This window comes from Myotis yumanensis, unplaced genomic scaffold (assembly GCF_028538775.1).
Source record: "Myotis yumanensis isolate MYYU_CA2020_CCGP unplaced genomic scaffold, mMyoYum1.0.hap1 SCAF_1, whole genome shotgun sequence".
In the NCBI taxonomy this organism is placed as follows: domain Eukaryota; kingdom Metazoa; phylum Chordata; class Mammalia; order Chiroptera; family Vespertilionidae; genus Myotis; species Myotis yumanensis.
The window spans coordinates 66,331,402-66,353,526 of NW_027223752.1; the positions used below are offsets into that span (position 1 = coordinate 66,331,402).

Here is a 22,125-nt window from a genome sequence, read left to right on the forward strand (position 1 = left end):
TTAGGGCAGCAACTACTTTTCTTGTCCTCATTGACCAGTGATGGCGAACCTTTTGAGCTCGGCGTGTCAGCATTTTGAAAAACCCTAACTTAACTCTGGTGCCGTGTCACATATAGAAATTTTTTGATATTTGCAACCATAGTAAAACAAAGACTTATATATTTGATATTTATTTTATATATTTAAATGCCATTTAACAAAGAAAAATCAACCCAAAAAATGAGTTCGAGTGTCACCTCTGACACGTGTGTCATAGGTTCGCCATCACTGTCATAGACCCTTCAGTTTTCATTATCCCATAGTCAACTACTAACTGTGATCTTCTCAGCCAGTTTCCTACAAAACTTCAAGCAACAGCCTAGAGTCTGAAAGATGAATTTATTCTCCCCTACAGACTCTAAGTAACCTTGGAGGAGACCTTGAAGAAGAAGTAACAAGCTCCAGCTTCTGAGAAAAATCCTGAACTCAACTAACAATGAGATCAAGGTGGAGTGGATGACTTTGGCAGGTGACTCACTGTGGAGCTCACAGAAAGCTCACGCCTGCTAATGTTCACGCCTGGGAGCTAAGTTTGCTGTTACAAGTCTTGGCCCTGGGCTAATATGTGACTAGAAATTCAGGTGTTAAAAAGCATGTATGCCAAAACCAGCTGTTTCTTAGCAGTTGAGCTGAAGCAGCTGAGGGAATCTAACATATCTGTCAGCATATGGGCAGTGCTGTCTGGAAGTCATAGCACTGTTGAGAGAAGATGGGAAGGCTGAAGTCTGAATTCCATGAAGGGGGAAGGGAGCAGGGAGTTAAAAAAGAAAGGTATACAGTTGTCACTAGGTGTACAGTCTTTTGTTTTCAACATCTCCTTTTCCATCTTGGACACCACGAGTTCCATCAACACAAAAAGAACACATCTAAACCCCGTGGAACCCAACACTCTTGTGCATGCATCATTCACCTACATAAATATCTACACAACTAAAACAATGCCCTCTCCAGGCTCACCTCTAGTTTTTTTTTCAGGCTCAACTCTCTAGAGAGCAATGACATGCAGCCAAGAATCCACATACTCTTTTTTTAAGCGCCTACATTGTGCCACAGCCAAGGAAGTCACTGGAAATAAATATTTTTTGATTTTTATTTAAGGTGAGGTCCAGATACTTGAGAAGGTCAGAGTTGAAAGGAAATAAGAGATCAGTAAATGATTAATTAAAATATGACACAGCCCAAAGGTGCCCCAAATGGATATAGGTGATCTATAGGAAGGCTTCAGGGAGGAGGAGATATGTGAATATCTGACATGGGTCATAAGTTTACCAGGCGTTCAGAAGAAAACTGCACTTCTCACCAATTGGCCATTGCATGATATTGTATATATTTTGACTGAAAATGCAAAGCTGGTGTCCATTTCCAATTTTTAACAATCAGTCTGAAGTGGTTTTCATATTTTGACTTTATTAATACAAATGCTCTCACAAAGAGCATTTCTGTGCAGTCCTTGCAGGAGTGTTAAATAAAATAGAATTTCCCACTTACGTGGGCACACTTCCTTTTCCCTGTATTCTCATCATTTGGATTGATGAGGTAATAAAAAGTCCTGAAACCAACTATTCAAATATAATAGAATCCATGCCCCTTGGGTCACCCTTATTTGTTCTCTTGGATAAGGATATTTTTTTGGAATAAGTGAAAAAGAAACCTTAAAGCTTACTCATTTTTGTAAAATAAACACAGGAGCAGACACTTTTAAGAAAATGTAAGTTTGTGAGTACATAAACCAAGTCTTACTTTTACAGGTACGAACAGAGAACACTATGACGAAGCCCTCATATGGTAGTCACAACGGTTGGCATGTACTAGGTTGAAGGAAACTGTTCTAGGATGGCCCTGGATTCACCCTGAATTCCAATCATTTCAGATTTACTCTTAATAGGCTGTGGTTGACATATACCAGGGCCTTGAAAAAAGTATCTGTTGAAGGTATTGAGCAGATATTAAAGACAATGGTCAATACTGGCAAATAGCGGCAGAAAAAGAAAGTCTAATGTTTTGTAGTAGTGTCTACAGCCTAGAGCCTAGGCTCTTCAGACACACTATACAGCATGCATCTAAATATGTACTAGATGAGGAGCCATTCTCTCAAATGAGTTTCAATGGACTTTATCTTCAGGCTACCTGCATGACACGTTTTTCTTAAAAATGTCATCATTATCTCATTTTATCATTAGATCAGTTACAAAATACAAACTGCTATTAACCCCATTTACATATGAGAAGCAGAGGCTCCAAAGATTAAGCAAATTGTTAAGGTTGCACATCCCAAATGGCAGAGTCTGAGTTCAAACACGGGGAGTTCTGACTCCTGAGCTTTGTGTTGCCATACCTGTATGTCCTGTGCCAGGTCCTGGACCCACACACATCCTAGGTGGGATCGCAAGGAGCTTGCACGGTACTGGGGAGTGGACACTTAGAAAGATCGGGAGGCCTATGAAGCCATGTCGGAGGCAGCGGAGCAGGGAGAAGGGGCTTATCGGCCTAGGTCTTCAGGCTCATGCAGGATCCAAGCAAGTTTAGACAGGGAACCCGCTCTCTCAGGAAAGATCTGGAGGCTGAAGAGAAAGAGGGATTTGAGCTATAGAAAATTAAATCAGGCTCGTGGACTCAGAACAGGGTTTGGCACTCAGTATGACAAACTGACACACTGTGGCAAGGCTAACCCATTTGAACCACCTACATGGTTAGGACGGGCCTTCGTGACTGGAGAGAAGGCAAAAACTTGTAACTCTGCTGCAGGAGTTGCTCCTTGACCCACCAGAAAGGTGCCAGGGAAGCTGTCTGGGAACACACTTTGTCACCATGTTATGAGGCAGAGTTCTTAGTGTATGTTTTTCCTCCATTCCATCTTTGATTGCTTTTTTTTGCTTTGTCATGTTTCCTTTAGGTTCCTGTAAAAGGGCCTTTCAGGCCTCCACCCATAAACTAGCTGACATTTTCAAGGATTAAAACTGGACATGAAAAAGCTTAACTGCCACTTCATACTAATTGTACTGAGTTGTACTAAGTTCAAATATTCCCCTAAATAATAACATTCATTTTAAAATAAACTTTGGGGGAGACTCTTAATGGTCCAGATATATTGCGTTTATAAACATCTTCTTTATATACAGTTTATCCCGTGAGCACCATGATGACAAAGGCCAAGTGTTACTCATCTTAGTATCTTACCCCAAACTGAGTGCTAACTAGTACGTTTGTATTATAAATTTTTTTTTACCATCTTCCTCCAATAGAATTCTGAGCATTTCAGAGAGACCTTTTTTTTAAAATTTTGTTTTATTGCTTAAAGTATTACAAAGAGTATTATATATGTCTCCTTCTTTTCCCCCCTTGACATTCCCCTGGCCTCCCCTACCCCCCAGTGTCTTGTGTCCATTGGTTATGCTTATATGCATGCATACAAGTCTTTCGGTTGATCTCTTACCCTCCCCCCACCCAACCCTCCCCCGGCTTCCCACTGTAGTTTGACAGTCTGTTCGATGCTGCTCTGCCTCTGTATCTATTTTTGTACATCAGTTTATAATGGTCTTTATTATCTAGTGAGATCATGTGTCTTGCTAACTGTTTATCCCCAACATCTGGAAGGGTACCTGACTCCTAGAGGAGCTCAATAAATATCTGATGATGAATGAAGGACGGATCAATTATAGCAGTGGTTCTCAACCTTCTGGCCCTTTAAATACAGTTTCTCATGTTGTGACCCAACCATAAAATTATTTTCGTTGCTACTTCATAACTGTAATGTTGCTACTGTTATGAATCGTAATGTAAATATCTGCTATGCAGGCTGGTCTTAGGCGACCCCTGTGAAAGGGTCATTCGACCGCCAAAGGAGTCGCGACCCACAGGTTGAGAACTGCTGAATTATAGGCTAGAAATACAGGGAGAACTTAAAATGTTTCCTAATAAATGAATAAATGAAGTTTAAAGACCATCCTTCTCCCCCAACAACTGAAGGGGTAAAACAGAGAGTTGAGATGAAATCTGTTTATTATGCATTTGTCTGTAGGGAGGGGAGGTGGGGGAAGGTATTTCTCAGTGCTATGTTTGTAGCCAGTTATTTGGCTCTGGTTATGTAGATGTACATTTTTAAAGTTCCAGATTTTAGAATAGCTAGTGGCATTCCTTCTCCCAAATATAATAAAAAAGAAATAATCTGTAGTTTTAGGCTCCATATAGTTTAAAACTCACTGCCATGAAACAACATTATCGCTATTTCTCATAAACACATTTACATAGGTTCTAAAACATGTTTACATTGTACACTGTTAGTATTGTTGAGGTTTTTAATAACTTTAAGATCTAGAAAAGAGGCTAGAGAACTTTCAGATATATACCAAGTTGCCAAGGGAACAGATGTTTGATATCACTTCACTTATAAGAACCCAGTTATTTGTCAGGCTCAATTATCCAGAATAAAAAATTTTAAAGTAAAAAACAACAACAACAAACGCATTTGATAAAGAGAGAGAGAGAGAGCGAGAGAGAACACTCATGGACAACAGTGCGGTCATTGCTGGGAGAGGGAGAAAAGGGGAGTAGAGGGAGCTGGAGGAGAGTATGAAGGGATAAATGAGACTTGACTTGGGGTGGTGAACACACAGTACAGTGTACAAATGAGGTGTTGTGGAATTGTGCACCTGAAACCTGTCTAATGTTGTTAATTAGTGTCATCCTAATAAATTAAATTTAATAAGAAAAAAAGGTCACTGCATTGGCAAACAGCCTTCATAAGAGCTGGGTGCTAAAGCCCATGCCCTTGGCCCACACAGAAGCTCCTTGGGCCCCTGCTCTCTGGCACATGGAAACCAGGAGTTTCCAAACCAAGGAAAACGCTAAGGACCGGTGAAAAGGGCTTGGGGGCTGGTGGTGACAGCAAGAAACAGTAGCAAAGGGCCAGGAAATTAGAGAGAAGGATAATATCCAGGAAAAGGAACGAAAAGTGCCCACAAACGTAGTCCTCCTGGAATTATTTTGAATAATAGTTTTTTATTTTTATTTTTTTAAATTTCTTTATTGGTTAAGGTATTACAAATGTGTCCTCATCCCCCCATTAAGCCCCAGCCTCCCCCCCCCCCCCCACTCATGCTCTCATCCCCCTGTTGTCCGTGTCCATTGGTTTGGCTTATATGCATGCATACAAGTCCTTTGGTTGATCTCTTCCCCTTACCCACACCCTCCCCTACTTTCCTTCTGGGGATTGATAGTCTGATCGCTGTTTCTCTGTCTTTGGATCTGTCCCTGTTCGTCAGTCTATGTTGTTTTCTATATTCCACAAATGAGTGAGATCATGTGGTATTTATCTTTCTCTGACTGGCTTGAATAAGAGTTTTTTACATCACACTGATTTTTTCAATGCAAAAATGTATTGTGTTACCTTTGCCTTGAAGGAAGAAATACATTTAATTTATTCTGTTCAAGTAGGCAAGGGATGATTGCATGTATATGTATCTTCTTTTCAAAAATGCTTATTTTCCCAGTAGAAAGTTCCGTCTTAGTCACCATGAGCCCTGAGATTTGGTCACCATAATTCGATTCACTTTCACTTCTATAATAAATCAAAACATGCAAAAGGGACAATGGTACAACCACAGGGACAGCATAAGGGTGGTGTTTCATATAAAATTGTACTCAGCATGCCATTCTCTCAAGAACATTCCATTTCAATGCCTAACAATCAGCTCCGACTCTCACCAGCTAATTCCACATCCACAAACACGATGACCTGAACTAGGGCCATGCCCAGGGCAGAAACTCCCAGCCTTCCTACTTGTTCCCAACAATTTCCTGGGTTCCCTCACACTCTATTTTCATCTCACATATTTATTCTTGTGCCCTCTTCTTAATGCCACTATTAAGCAGCTCATCCATGCACTCCCTTTCTTGCGCTGGCTCCCCTGAAATGTGGCTACTTTACCTCAGTTTAATATAGCTTCTTCTGAAAACTGTCTCACTGTTGATTTCTCAACTTCCACCTTAGTGGCTCTTACAGGGTGAGCATTCCTTCCTCAGAAGCTATTGAAGGCTTTTACTTATGCTCCAAAGCTATGGCATTTGCAATAATCCTATGTATTTTAGCTAGCTATAAATATTGTTCTAAGATTTACTTTCCTATATAATGTCCCATTTTCTTTTATCTAATTAACTAGAGGCCTGGTGCATGAAATTCGTGCATGGGTAGGGTCCCTAGGCCTGGCCAGCTATCAGGGCTGATCAGGTTCCCTGTCTCCCCACCTCCTCCTTCCCTCGCTCCCTCAGCACCCCACAGCTGCTGCTGGTTGCCTGCCATGTTCTGAGCCGCCCCCTGGTGGTCAGCACATGTCATAGTGAGCAATGGAACTCCCAGTTTCCCAGTCAAACTCCTGAGGGGACACTTCGCATATTAGCCTTTTATATACACTGAGTGGCCAGATTATTATGACCACATGACATTTGTAGGCAAATTAGCTATAATTTCGCCCTGAAGTTGCCAGAGGGCCAGACGATTATAAATAGGGAAGCAGGTTGTTTACCATGACAGTAGAAGTGATTTTTTTCTGAAGATATGGGTAAACAATGTGATTTAACAGCCTTTGAACGTGGGATATATATATATATATATATATATTCATTCACACTGAGTGGCCAGATTATTATGACCACCTGACGTTTGTAGGCAAATTAGCCATACATTGCATCGTATGGGATATGGAAGCTGGAGGGCTGTTTGAACACCTTTGCTGTCTGTAGTTACCAAGATAAAACATCTTCAATTCACACAGGAACACAAGGATTGGACAGTTGAGCATTGGAAAAAAGTCATGCGGTCCGATGAATCACGTTTCCAGTTGCATCATGCAGATGGCAGAGTGAGAATTTAGTGGAAACAGCATGAAAGCATGTATCCCACATGCATGAGTACAATCCTTCAAGCTGGTGGGGGCAGTGTTATGGTTTGGGGCATGTTTTCCTGGCATGATTTGGGCCCTTTAATTCTTGTGGAACAACATCTGAATAGCACAACATACCTAAGTATCATTGCTGATCAAGTCCATCCTATCATGTTGATGGTGTATCCCAATGGAGATGGCTTCTTCCAACAAGACAATGCGCCATGCCACGGTGCTCGTATTGTGCAGGAGTGGTTTCAAGAACATGAGGGAGACTTTACCTTGCTTAGGTGGCCCCCACAATCACCAGATCTCAATCCAATTGAGCATTTGTGGTACGAAGTTAAAAGAGCCATCAGGCAGCTGGTTCCACAACCATCAAATCTCACAGAATTGGACAGTACTATTCATCAGGCATGGTGTCAGATTCCTCGCATCACCTTTCAACATCTTGTGGAGTCAATGCCAAGAAGAATCGCCACAGTACTGAAGAAAAAAGGTGGCCCAACGAAGTACTGATGGGGTGGTCATAATAATCTGGCCACTCATAATAATATATATCCCACATTCAAGACTGTTAAATCGCATTGTTTACCCATATCTTCAGAAAAAAATCACTTCTACTGTCATGGTAAACAACCCTGTTTATAATGATCTGGCCCTCTAGCAACTTCAGGGCAAAATTATAGCTAATTTGCCTACAAACATCATGTGGTCATAATAATCTGGCCACTCGGTGTATATAGATAGTTGCTCATTATAGACCCTACAGAAAAAGTAAAAATTTCTTTTAATTACGTCAATTTAATTATAAGCATGTTGTGTATTTCATACATATAAACACACACATTTTCATTATATGTGTTGTTTATAAAGTTTTGTAATTGTTTTTTCACTTAATGATTTAGCTTGAGTATTTTCCCACATCATTAAAATGTTATTTCAAAGACATTTTAACACATATGATTTTTTTGGTGATAGAATAGATAGCATTGTAGTTGTTTAATCATTCCTTTATTGTTAGATATTTAGGATGTAAGAAAGACAAAATACCTTGCAGGTGAGGTGTAGAAAAGCACAAAGACTATGGTATCTTTGACATTCTGAGGCAAAGTCCTAGACTCATGTGTGTGTGACGGGGGGAGGGAGGTTGGAGGGTAAACTAATCAATCATATGCTACTCTGACAGAGGTGCCTTTGCTGTTGCTTCCATTATGGTGGTGTTTCACATGCTTTCACTTGGGTGCTGCAGACATTAGGAATGACGATAGAACTTCAGTCATCTGTGTGCCATTTGCCATATGAAGACATATGTTCTGAACACATTTAGCTGTTTTAAAATAGTTTTAACTGCCCTATAACATAAAGTCATTCCTTAAATAACTTAATCCACTTTGAAGTGAGCTACACAAGTATCTGTTTTCTTTTCCTGTCCTGCTTTCTTTCATTCTGCACTCTACATTAGAAACTATCAGCGTGGCCATTTCTGTAGTTTATTAACTGTATTTTTTAGCAGTAGAAAAAAATAAGGAAGCACTGAGAAAAAGTCCTCTTTAACATTTCAGGATAGAGTATTGCTATTAAAACTTTGGAAGAAAAATGGTACTAAGAATAAATTATTATAGTCTGAGTGAATAAGATCATATATCTAGAAAGGGAGCAGATTATGGGAAAGTATTTCTTCAAAAGAGTAAGAAACTATAAATGAACATTGTGGTAGGATTGTAGCTTGAGCCTTGGCCCGAAACTCTTCACTGCTAAGGTTCAGATACGTCTGCAAATTTTTATCACACATGTAGTAAAATATATAAGAAAAGTTTATTCAAATCGAACCCAACCGGTTTCTTAGAGGTAGGGGTTGTCAAGTGACTCTGCTGTTGGAATGGGTGTTGAACGTACATGGTAGTGCAATAAAAGTCTAGCAGGGGTACGGTGGGGGCAGGCAGTGGCACTAAGTCTTCTCCTGGGAAGAATCCATCCCAGGGGAGGAGAGACTCAGTTAAGATGCTATTGCTCATGTAAAATTCTTACTCATTGGCGAGGAACAGGGAGTCTGCTTATCTCATCGTGCCTATGACTTGAATCAGTCTCTGACCCAGTATCTTAGAAACATGTCCAGGTCCTGGGGGAAAAGAGGGCTAGCAGTAAAACTTGAAAGAACCCAAACTATCTAACTCAATGTGGTTCAAGCAACACTTCTTTAGAACTCCTCTTTAAGCATGGAAGAAATTCATCCTGTTGCTCGATTGAAGGCTACGAGACAGTTTGTATATTTTCAAAGCAACCACTGGGAGATAATAAACAGCCAGATAAGGCAGCAAGAAAGACAAGGCCGTTAGGCAGAACAGAACACATGTACCATGCCTTCTAGGTATTACAAAAAGCAGTGGGGCCATCAAAACAGTAGAGGCCGTACTGGGCAGCTGGAGGTGTGTCATCCCTGGTGGAGTTCAGGTAGATTCATGTGAAATTGTTCCTGAGCACATGGAGATATCACCTGGAAACCTCCAGGACTTGGGGAAGCTGACAGAGTACTGGAGTTCCTGCCAGCGCAGGTAGAGGATGCAGCTAGGTTCACTGGGTAACAGGTGCTCTTAAGTCCCATGATTTACCTAATCCATTTTGATGTAAAAAAAACTTCAATTTTAAATAAGTTTTACAAGCAGTGACCTTCAAAGACCCCCTTTGGGGTCAATTAAGACATGTCCCTGTGCCTTCAAGTGTTTAAGGGAGTTGTTCCTTAATAGAGGGGCAGCTAAGCGAATGCATACCTAAACAGGAAGATATTGAGAAAATGGCCTCTGACAAGGGCTTCTGTTTTCTGCTTTTAAACTGGTGAATCCACATTTGTATTTTATATCAAGATCTGTATACATCCTGAAACAGGATGGTAATGATTAGTCAATTTTGCTCAAAATATAGATCTTGACATGGTTTTTCCTGTGGGAGTATGGTGTATACTCACCTTCCCTCCCTTTATGCCTTCTTATTTTGTTTATTTTAAGTTTTATTTATTAAACTATATGTGATATAAAATTTTATTTAGGATTACGATACAATTCAAAGGGAAAAGGGTTCAATATACAGGTGATCATTTAGTTGTTCTTATATAAGCTCTTACTCTCTCCAAATCAATTAAACATATATCAAGGCCTTGGCAGCATCTTCACCAAAAACATCTAATGTGACCCTTATTATCATTTGATTTAGCCAATTTTCTTTGAGGCTTCTTAGAACTGTATGTATTGTAGCACTAGAAGGTGCAATGTAGATCATCTCTCTTGACTCTCAGATTTTAGACTGTGTGGATAATAGAAATGCACAAGGCACAGTCAGCAGTCTTATGGCTACTCCATTATTCTCTTTGTAATACAATCAGAATCAGCAGAACAACTAGTATGGCCAGTTAAACATCTCAAATCTGCCTTCAGTGAAAATTCACAATGTAATTTTAAACTACTGCATTCAGTGTTTGGATGAGTTTAATGACTTGATATGCAGAACACATCAAGTCCTTAACTAGGATAAAATATATGAATACAGACTAAATGACAGCAGAGTGCACTGTAATAATCCTAGGAGTTTAATGATTACTTTCATACAATGTATAGATCTTCCTTTAGGAAATTATTAAGGATTAAAAACCAATTCAAAAAGAAAAGTATTCAACATACAGATGTTCATTTAGTTGTGCCAGAAACACACAAGGTGCTGAAAGTAACACACACACACACACACACACACACACACACACGTAGATATAGATATATATAGATACACACACACACATCCGGTAAGTGAAATATTGATTTTTTGGAAGGATGAGATTGAGATATTTTGTTGAATGTGGATCCAGAGAAAATCTTATATAAAAATTATACATCCATAATTTGTGAATAATACATATTTATAGGTAAAAATTCTATATAGTATGTTCATACCCAGATATAGGAGGTTTTTGATGCTTATAAGTTTTTGACGCACCATTATTTAACTATGAGAAAATAAATTCTGATGAGAATGATGGAGAAAACAAAACAAAACTAACCTCTTCCCTTCCAGATAATCTAGTGACTTTGCCATTGTAATGGCAATCTAGTAAATTAGCTATTTCTCTTTGTCCAAACAGGTAAGGAGAGCGTCCTTCTATTGTTGGACTCTATAGGTAAAAATTCCTCTAAGAGTAAAACCAACCCAAGTATATGCTAATTAGTCTAGTTCTTATTCGTTAACAGGTCACTGAGATTAAGCTAGGAAAGATAATTTTTAGAGATAGAGCATAAGGGAGAGAAGTTTATGAACTAATGATCCATGGATTAAAGACTTTTATACTTTTTTAAATCATATAAGTAAATAAATTACCATAAAGTCCCTTTAAGGAAATGGCAGAGAATCCAAGTCTACTCCCATTTGGCATACAAACGAGCCATTGTACAATAATATTATCTTGACTGCAATAAAAACTGAGTCTTTGTTTACATACAAGTTGGAAATTTTTTGAATAATTATCTTAAGAGCAGGGAATGTACTACAATCTCAGAGGCCAAATTATGACCTCACTTATGTCGAAGACATTACAAAGAGCCCCAAAAAGGATAAGAAATGGACAGAGAGAAGAGACAGAAAAGCAAAGTGGCTGGAGAAATGTTTAGCAGAACCCAGCATAACTTTGGCATCTCTTCCCTATTCCTTCTGCCTGTTTGCAGAAGCAACACTCATCAACCACCCACTTCTCTCTCCTTAAAGAAATTCCAGTGAACCCCTTCCCGTGCTTTATCAATACCTGAAATGTCAAGGTAAATAGGCCACACAGAGCAGCCTTCAGAGCAGCATCTTCTCATTAAAACAGGTCTTCTTATTCACAAGATTAACAAAATAGAACACAGTATCTTAATTCAGCCTGAACTATTCAATAAAAATATGTTCTTAAACACACTAGCACTTGCCCCTTGAAATCAATAATATTCTACTCCTTGATGTGTGTGTTAGTTTTAAATAAGAGATAGGCAGTTATTTAATATGATAATAGAGGAAAACTACAGCAACTGGTTGGTATAATAGACATGGAAAGGGACAAGGATTGAGGAGTTCTGGACTGACATCTATTGCTGCCTTTAATTTGCTTTGAAACCTTAGATAGTCTCTTCACCTCTCTGGGCCTCAGTTTCTCTACATATAAGTTGAGAGAGTAAAACATTGATAATATGCTTGTTTGATGATCTGTGATCTATCCACATCAGTAAATTCCAAAATGTCATGTCAGTGATATTATTTAGAATATTAATTAGAGTATGTGGTGACTGACTGAAGAGTCATATATCATTTTAATATACTTAAGAAAAGAAATATAAGCTCTTACTCTCTCCAAATCAATTAAACATATTGCAAGGCCCTTGGCAGCATCTTCACTAAACACATCCAATGTGACCCTTATCATTTGATTTAAGCGATTTTCTTTGAGCCTTCCTAGAACTGTGTACATTTTAGCACCAGAAGGGGCAATGTAGATCATCTCTCTTGACTCTCAGATTTTAGAGATGAGGAAACTGAGCTCATGGTACAACTCAGCAGCAAGAATAATAGTAGTGCCCTAACTGGTTTGGCTCAGTGGATAGAGTGTCAGCCTGCGGACTCAAGGGTCCCAGGTTTGATTCCGGTCAAGGGCATGTACCTTGGTTGCGGGTACATCCCCAGTAGGGAGTGTGCAGAAGGCAGCTGATCGATGTTTCTCTCTCATCTATGTTTCTCTATCCCTCTCCCTTCCTCTCTGTAAAAAATCAATTATACACACACACACACACACACACACACACACACACATATATATATGAATAATAGTAGAGCCCAGATTCATGGTTTGTGCCCAGTGATCTTTCCATTGCTAGAGGTCACCTGTAGGAGTTTGAGTTGGACACATGGCCCATTAGGCCTTGAGAATTCCAGTGAGGATCACGAGCAGGCTTTTGTTTCAACAGCTCATATATTCAAGGGCCACCAAGAGGTTAATAATATAAATGGATACCGTGTCATCATCTAACCAATAAATCATACTCTTGACCGTATGTAAGCAACATTCAAGGAAACAGCAGATTTCCTTGAAATAACTCTAGATAAAAGAAGAAAAATCAGAGCAGATATGTAGCCAGCTCCAATGATCCCTGCTTCTTGGTATTCATGCCCTTGTGTGGTTCCCTGCCAGAGTTGGTCTGGGAGGCTAGATCATAAATGCTATTTGGTTTTTGTCCCTGGTTTCTGACACAGAGCTCCTAAAACCCTTGCAATTTCCTGATAAGGGTGATAGAAGTGCATTTTGTTATAATGAGGTGACTCGTGAAAGCCCCTGGATAGCTTCAGGATGGGGGCTGGTCATCAGAAGGAACAAGACTCATCAGAAATTTAGAACTGTCAGCTCTACCCCTGAATCCTCCAAAAACGGGAGGAGAGCTGGTGATTAAGTTAAACACCAATTTCCAATGATGTGATCAATTATGCCTACTAAATGAGACCTCCATAAAACCCCTAAAGGGTTTTTTAACCTTGGTGATTGCATCCATGTGCTTGGAGGGTGGTGCACACGGAGAGAATGTGGAATTTGCAAGTCCTGCCACCCCTCTGGCCTATAATTCCATACCTCGTCCTTCACATGCTTATTGTCCGATAATGCAGCATGTTTTCTTCAGGCCCAAGCTGGGCCAGAGGCTTACAATGGTTGGAGAAAAACTAAAGAGAGAGCAAACACTACACAGTCCCATCCCAGGAAGTCAGGGAACGAATGAAATGTTAGTAAAAACAGAAAAGCAGTCAGCCACATGGTGCCTGTCTTCAAGTTTCTTAAACACTCAACAAGAAACGGAAAGCACAGAAACATTAACCCAAGGAATAAAAGTAGGACATTTTTCTTTAATTTTTACAATGTTTTAAAATTGATTTTAGAGAGAGGAAGCTAGAAAGAGAAAGAGAAACACCAATGAGAGAGAAACATCTATTGGCTGCCTCCTGCACTCCCTCTACTGGGGATCGCCCTGCAACCCCAGACATGTGCCCTGACCGGGAATCGAACCAACCTCTCGGTGCACCAGATGATGTTCAACCAACTGAGGCACACCAGCCAGGCAAATGGAGGGCATTTTCAGAAGGACCATTTAAATTGCAAGGGCTGGTGGAATTGACAGAAGGAGATGACCAGAGTAGATGGGCTTATTATAGTAAATATATGTATATATAATCCCTCATGTGGTATGGAATTTTATATTTATTAAGGACTTTTCCCACATTCATAATTTCATTTCAGATACTTATTATAATGAGGTTGGCAGGACAGATGCTAACGACTTCAATTTACAGATGAGCAAGCTGGGACTCACTAAGCTTTGTTGACTTGCTCAGTATCACGGAGCTTGTCAGTAGTGGAATATAAAACAACCCAGCTCTCCTACCTCGTCCTTTTTCTGCCGCCTCCTCTACTTCTTTGAACTGTTTCCCGGGAAGAGGCAAGTACTAAAGCAGGACTAGCACTGTTTATATGGACAAAGAAAACACGCATCCAAGAGTGGCAAGGGGTGCAGGATGGCTGTGGGAGAGCAAGAAAATGTGTGGGAAGGAGATGATCAAGGCAGGTGGAAGAGTCCAGATATAGAATAGAAACCCCGGGGTGTGAAGTGTTGAAAGCATGTTGAGCAGTGACTAAGGGAGCCATGGATATTAGATAGCAAATGCTCCCCTCTGACCCCCTGACTAAGTTTTCCTGCTACATGGCTTCATATGTGAATCATCACAAAGAAAACAGCACCCAATGCAGGTATATACAATCTCTCTTGGGCCTTTTCTAAATCTTAGTCACAGTGAGTGGCATAATTTTCAATTCTTATTCTCTGGGTCTTGTATCCAAGGCTTATATTCTGGTATGGACCAAAGTTGATCCTCTTTAATTCTTCCTGATATTCATATTGTCACCCACACTGACCCTACATAAGCCAGTGCCAGGAAGGTGCCACTCAGGTCAACTTCCTCCACAGAGCGCAAAGACAGGAGACGGGGCCTTGCATCTCTTAGTGGAACCAGATGGGAGGTTCTGAAGGAATAATGGGACAGGGGCTGAATAGCACGAGATGCCAGATGAGTACAGTGGGCCATAGCATGTTGTGATGCTATGTTAATCTTTCCATAAAGATCTTGGGTGGCCTGAAGCTTTCATGTGGAGAATGCACATTGATTTCTGTGCTTAAAAATAAGAAATTGATCACTAAATGAATAAAACAAAAAACTTCTACTCATATTCAATCTCTCCCTACTGCCCATCCCCAGCATTCTTATCTATTTTTATAAGCAACAATATTTTGGAAAATGAAAATTCTTGAAATCCTCAATCACAGCGCTATCCCAAAGCCTGGACTTAGTTCGAAAGCTCCGTGGCTCTGACTCCGTAGAGCCAGTTATCCTCTTTAATTGGATCGATGGCGACAACTGTAATTACTTTAGATAGATTGCCTGTAATATAATTACGCTTCCTTTCGTCAGCCTGAGCTGGACTTGTGGAATACATACAGAAGGTGCCTCCAATTACTGAGAGGTGAAGGAGAGCACCATACTGCCTCACAAATCATGGTTGTTACTGTATAATATTTTTAATATTATATAGGAAGCTGAAGGAATTATTCTGGTATAGTGAGATGGCTACATTCCAGAGCTATATTTTTATAAGGACCTAACATGAACTACTGATAGTAAATTTGTATTTTTTATTTAGTTACTGCTTCTTATTTATAATAAGTGATTATTATACAAGTGATTACATCCAAAAGGCATTTTTACAAAGCATACATCGTAAAGTTTAACTTGATTGTTTTCCTATTTTTTGAAAACTTATAGTTTCTAAAAGTGACATAATAAATAATAAGAGATACTTTTAAAATACTGGTCTTTATAATAGAGCCATAATTGATACCTAAGGAGCCAGCTGCTTTGCTACAATGATGCCTCTTTCTATTTTCCAATTAGCACATGGAGAACTTTACATTTTTTTCCACGGGAAGCCCAGCCTCTAATCAGGACGAGGCTGCCAAGTGTACTGCAAACACATGCAGTTTGGGAGACATGGCACATACTGAAATCCACTCCAATCCTATTAGCGTTAGCATTGCTCTCATTAAAAATAGAGCTGCTTGTGGGTTTTCCTTCTCAAGCACATGAGACATGGAACTTGGACATGTGCCCTTTTGAAAAACTTATTCCTGTATTCACAAACCAGATGGTGCACATCAAATGCATCCTGATTTTCTAATGAAATAAAAAAGGGTTCCTGGTGTGTCCTTTAATGAGATTAACGCATCCTCCATGGCTAGTTTTGACAGATACTCCTGGAAAGTTAAACAACTTGGCTAATGTGGTTCTGCTGGACCCGACGGGAAGGCTCACCCGGGCTGAGGGCGGGGACCGTGCTGAGGGGCGCTCTGCATTTTAATTCTTCCAACTGTGGGCTTTAGGAGAGGCGCAGGCATGCCGCAGCTGCTCACAAAGAAACCTCCTGCCTTTGAACATCAGAGACGAAATGTCTGCTGTCTCATAAAAGGGCTAATCAAGCAAGAAAAAGAGCCGATCTTCCTGTCTCTCTCATTGGTCCAGTCCATGCTTGGTCAGGCCATCAAGCCGTATCCTGGGGGTGCCCTCACCACTCCCATTGCCGATAAAAACCTAATTCTGGGCACCGCTTGAAAGTCGCCCTCCTGACTTTGGGATACCGCACAACAATAATGTACTCAAAGTCAATAAAATTATGCTGGTTTTCCCCCAACAAATGACAGAAGCATATAATGTAGCTTACCCTGGAGAAGGCTGGTTTGTGTGGTCAAAAACCTGAAGGGAAAAAAAAATAGAGGAATGGATTAATATTCTATTCCTTCTGACCTTTGTCACCACAATTGTCATTTTCCAATTTGATGTATCTCTTGCTTGAAGTAATAAAATGGTTTAAGCCAAGTTGGATTCTAACCTGAAGCCAATTTCTGTATTTAATTCCACTATTAAGCTAGGAATAGGTTCAGCTGAGAGGAACAGACTCAAGTGAAAAACTGTCCCAGGTTAGACACTGTAGTTGTGAAACATTTTTTTGAACTTTCAACAACTTGAAGATCTCAGCTATGTCTTTTTTTTTAATCTCCCTCCACAGATGAGAAAAAATTTTCTTTGTGCTGAGACACCATTTCATGCAACATCGTATCTCATTTTTCTTCATGAACTGCTCTAATTTAACAGTTGGGCTGGAACAGCACACATTACCACCAGGTTCAGTCATATAACATCCACAATCTGGAAATAACAAGTTGGAAACTTCGCATCCTACAAAATAAATCAGTCACTCCATCAGTTCTACAAGCCCGAGAGTCTGAAAATTGAAGGAAGGTATTTGAACAGCCTTGTGCACAAGCTGTTGCTGAGTTAGATGCTCAGTTAAGCTGAGTACCATGTCTTCTTCCCAGTTTGCTTTGCAGAAGCAGCTATTTTATATTTTAAATATGTGTATCCTCCAACTTTGCTAGAAAGTCTTAATTAAAAATACCACCACTACCTCCAAGTGATGGGTCCATCAATACTCAAGGATTTGAAAAAAATTTCCCCAAATGTCACATAAGTCCCTGGGAATGAGGAGCTTTTCCTCTCTTTAAGGCTTTTCTTCTGGGTGTTTTGACACTGGGGATAAAAACGTATTTAGCAAAGAGCTACCAAATTCATCAAAAGGTTAAGATTCTTTTTATTTTAGCACTCTTTCTTAATGGGCAAAAATTGATTGATTGATTTACCTAGAACATTCTTAGCCTTAGGGCAGAAACAGCGCTCTGTACAAAACAGTGGACTGGATTTAAAAAAAGAAAAAGAAAATCAACATTCAAGAATACAGTGGACTTCAAAAATGGAAGAAAACAGACAAAACAAGATCTGAAAACATATTAAAATTCTTGTACTTGTTTAAAAGCTAATGGATGTGTTTCAGTTGCACTGAATTATCATGTGGGTGCTGGCTCTTTATCGTAGTTGGGAATGTACTTACATTAGGACATTTAAATTCACCTGGATAGTTTATATTCTCACCTTAGTTTCCTGAAACTCCATGTACTTTTTGAGAAAACAAATTAAGGCAAGTGCTTCTCCAATAAATCCACAACCTCTAGTGCTTCCCTCCACCTCCCTCCCCACACTGACTGTGAAACTACTTTCAGGAAGAGAGTTCTCTAAGTGGAAAGTTTGTTGACCTTTCGGGAAAAGACAGGGGGTGAAAGAGAGAAGCCACTAATTACTTGCCACTGGCTAGAATGAAGTGAGAAGGACTATCTGAACCCCAGTAACATTAATCCTCCTTTACTCTGATCTCATCTCTGACCCTTCTACTATTTATTGCTTGGGCATTTGTAAGTACCATGCCCCCAGCACAGTGATTTGCATCTTAGGGGAAATATTTTCTAAATTTAAGTGTGCATGAGGATCCCTTGGGGAGTGTATTCAAAATGCAGATTCCTGAGCTCCAGCCCAGCTCTGCTAAATCGGAATCTCTAAGTAATTAGCACCCAAGAATGTCCATTTTCTTTTTTATTTAAACCCTCACCCAAGAATATTTTCCCATTGATTTTTAGAGAAAGGGGAGGGGAGGAAAGAAAGCACAGGGAGGCCAGACCTTATAAGCACAGACATCTGGGCAGCTTTGCCAGGAAGCTACAGCTTCATGCTCCCCAGGGAACCACCAGCTAAATTCCCGCACTCCCTGACCCGCACTTGCCTGAGCCTTGCCTATTTTCTCTCCATAGCCATGTGGCCTTAAGCTTGGCCGATGGCTGTTCAGACCCCACAGGCAATGGACTGCAGCTGGGGACACAAGCCAAGCTAGCCTGATCTGGACTGGACTGCACGTTAACATGGAACGGAAATTCTGGGCAGTGGCCTTTATTCTGGCCTGGCTGAAGACAAGATGGGACTTCTTCCATGGCAGGACATACGGGAAGGGGACATTGGAGGGAAAACCCTTAATTTTACACCATCAATAAAGTTTTCTATGAAACCCCATCCTCCCAGGGGGGCCTTAGGAAATTCTTTTCTTCGGAGCACCCCAAGAACTCCACGTCCTCAGATAACAGTAATATATAAGTGCAACTTGTTCATTATTTCCAAATGTCTTTCCTTCTCTTTTATGACTTCCAGACAGATATATGACTAGCCTTAGCATTAGGTCACTTTGATAATCCATAAATCACTGAAAAAGGGAGAAAATTTAGGTAATATAGATGCTAATTAATGTGGCCTTATTTACTGCTTAACTCCGCCTAAGTTATAGAACCCTTGAAATTTATAGCTAGAAGGACTTCAGAAAAGATTTAGTTCAATCCTTTCATTTTTTAAATATTTTGTAGGTGAAGAAACTTTCATGCAGAGAAATTAACTAACGTTAGGGTTATTTTATAAATGGGAATTATCTGAAACGTTAATAGAACGTTTTCACTGTGATCTTGAATGATTCCCAAGTTTCTGCTTAATTTTCACCCCTTCTCAGTTGAGATGGAAATATCCACAAAGCAAACAATGTAAGTAAATACAATTAATCATAATAAATTATGTACTGTCTTGGATTTTCCTAGAACCAAATACTACTGAAATGGACACATGACATCCTGCTGTTTCTAATTTTCCACCAATTCATGAAACACTTCATGCTTTTCTTATGATTGCACGAAACTTTCAATTTCCTATTATAGTGAATATCATGAAAGGCATCAAAGTGCCTGAGTCCATGCCATGAAGTCCTTGAGTGTGGAATGGCAGTTTCTAATGCACAGAGTTTGCATGAATGATAATCAACTTATTATCATTTTCTTTTATCATCCTCAGGACTTCATTTCCTTCATCTATCAATGTTGGGATTGAAATGGATGATATCTAAGTATCTTAAAAAATGATACAATTAAACTAAAATAAAAAGGCTGGCATAAAGATGCTGAGTTTTTATTTAAAACATATATGAACATATTTGAGAAATGATCATCTCTCCCATCACCATCATTTCATTGAAAAGGAAAATTTCAGCTCTAAAAGCATAGGAAGCACATAATCTATACTAATAATAGAGTAATATGCAAATTGGTTGGGATGCTGTCACAGTAATGACCGATCAGCAGATTTGCAGAATCTGGGATGGGGGCGGGGCCATGGCAGAGAGGCCTCTCCATGCGCCTGTGCCGGGGGTCCGTAGGTGTGTGGAGTGGCCTCTCTGCCATGGCCTGGCCAGGGGTCTACAGGCCTTCCCCGGCTCTGGCCTACCTCTTTGGGGCAATCCATCGAGGAGCCCCAGATGGGTGGGCGGGGCCTACCTCTTTGGGGCAATGGATTGTGGGGCTTCTGCACTGTGACAGGACACTAACCAGGCTGGGGGACCCCCAGCCCACCCCGAGTGCACAAATTTCGTGCATCAGGCCACTAGTTTCAAAATAAAGACAATCCTTAAGTTAAAAAAAAAGAGTAATTATTCTTATGTTTCCTGTATTACTGTAGATTGGCGATTTTCAACTGGTGTGTTGCAAGAATTTTTAAAACATGCAATATCTGACTAGTCAGGGGCACAGACCTCTATTCCTTTAGATTGTCAAATAAAACAATGACAAGAGCCAATGCTACCATAGCCGTCCAGTGTGAATGAGTCAAAATTACACCCACACCAAATATAATATATTTTTTGGTGTGCCACAGAATTCTAGTAATTAGTTTATCTGTGCCACGAGATGAAGAAGGTTGAAAATCACTGCTGTTGAGTTACAGTGACTTTGCCCTGGACCAGCCCCAGCCTAGGAACCACTCTTTGGGAGCCAGGCACTCTTGTGAAGTTCTACAGAGAACTTAGAGGCAGTGTTTCCCTGGGTGTATCTGACTCAACACTCTTCCCCTGAGATGCTTCTAAATAAGGGACTTCCTGGTTTTAGAATAATAGAGTGTGTGGTGGGTGCTTGACAGTATAATTCCCTTTCAGAGGTCCTCAGTGAATAATATTATAGATTCAGAGTTCTCTTAAAATTAGGCAAAATGTTAATTTTATTTCATCTCTCATTTAAAATAGTTATTTACCCCAGGAAGCAAGTTTTGTACTAGCACCTGAGAACATTCTGAAAAACTAATGTTCTGCACAGCACACTCTCAGAAATTGGCCTATGACTTCCCTTAAATCAACTCCACGCCCTAACCTTCCACTTACAGTTAATAGGCCCACCTTTCTCCCACTCCCCAATGTAACTTCGGAGAACTCTGCTATCTACACTCAAGAAATATTAGTTAAGTGGTTGGAAGGGAGCCTACGTGGCAGACGGCAGCTGCAAGGCCAGGATAAAGCCCTGGGAGGAAGGCTGGGTCTTCATGAGGGAGATGGTGTCTCCCCTCGCATCAGATCAAGCCATGCAAGCCGTGACTTACAGGTCTTTCCTCCTGATCATTTTGGTAGTTTCAGCTATGGGTAAGGAGAATGAAATAACAGTGGCTTAAATAAGATAACTTTTATTTTTCTCTTGTCTACACAATTACTTCCATAGTCCCAAGCAGTGACTCTCAAGGCCCGGGGGAGCAGAATCAGCATCGCCTGGAAGCTGGTTAGAAATGCATGTTTTTGAGACTTTCCCACACCTGCTGAATTGGACCGAGGTTCATCAAGCCCTCAGGGTGAGGCCGATGCCAACCTTTCAGAAACACTGGTCCAGAGGTAGTGGTCCAGGGCTGGAATGGGGACTCTGTCCCAGGAAGTCATCCAGGAATCCAGGCTCCTTCTCTCTGGATGCTGCACTCACTATGCCCTGGGTGTTTCCCTTGTACACATGATCCCAAATGACTTCCTACCAACATTTTCCAAAGCTGGCTTCTCCTGAGTTCCTCAGCCACATCTACTCTACCTGGACTGCTCCTAACTGCCTCTGTCCTGTCCACTGATTCCAGCCTATTCTATCCCCACAAAGCTATCAAAGTTATCTTTTTTTCTTTTTTTTTTTAAAGTAATTTTTATCTCTTTCTTACTAGATCATCATCGGATTCCCTGTTGGCAAAGGCCAAAAAGCAATGAAGGTCACAGAGTTTTTCAATATTGTTTCCTCTATTATCCCTCAATCCTTTCCCTGGACACCTTTTGGATCCCAGCTATAGTTAACGCTGTATTTTCCAGGACCTACCACAGTGCTTCGGCCCCCGTGCCTTT

At 40.3% G+C, this 22,125-nt stretch overlaps 1 protein-coding gene across 7 annotated transcripts in view; it reads right to left on the bottom strand.

The window, feature by feature from the left end:
• SEMA6D (semaphorin 6D) overlaps positions 1 to 22,125 on the bottom strand; it is a 563,670-nt gene that overhangs the window by 163,688 nt on the left and 377,857 nt on the right. For all 7 annotated transcript variants that reach the window (XM_070423454.1, XM_070423474.1, XM_070423470.1 and 4 more), the window contains exon 4: positions 16,738 to 16,769. The gene's annotated coding sequence lies outside the window, so the exon portion shown is untranslated. The remainder of the gene's footprint in view (positions 1 to 16,737; positions 16,770 to 22,125) is intronic.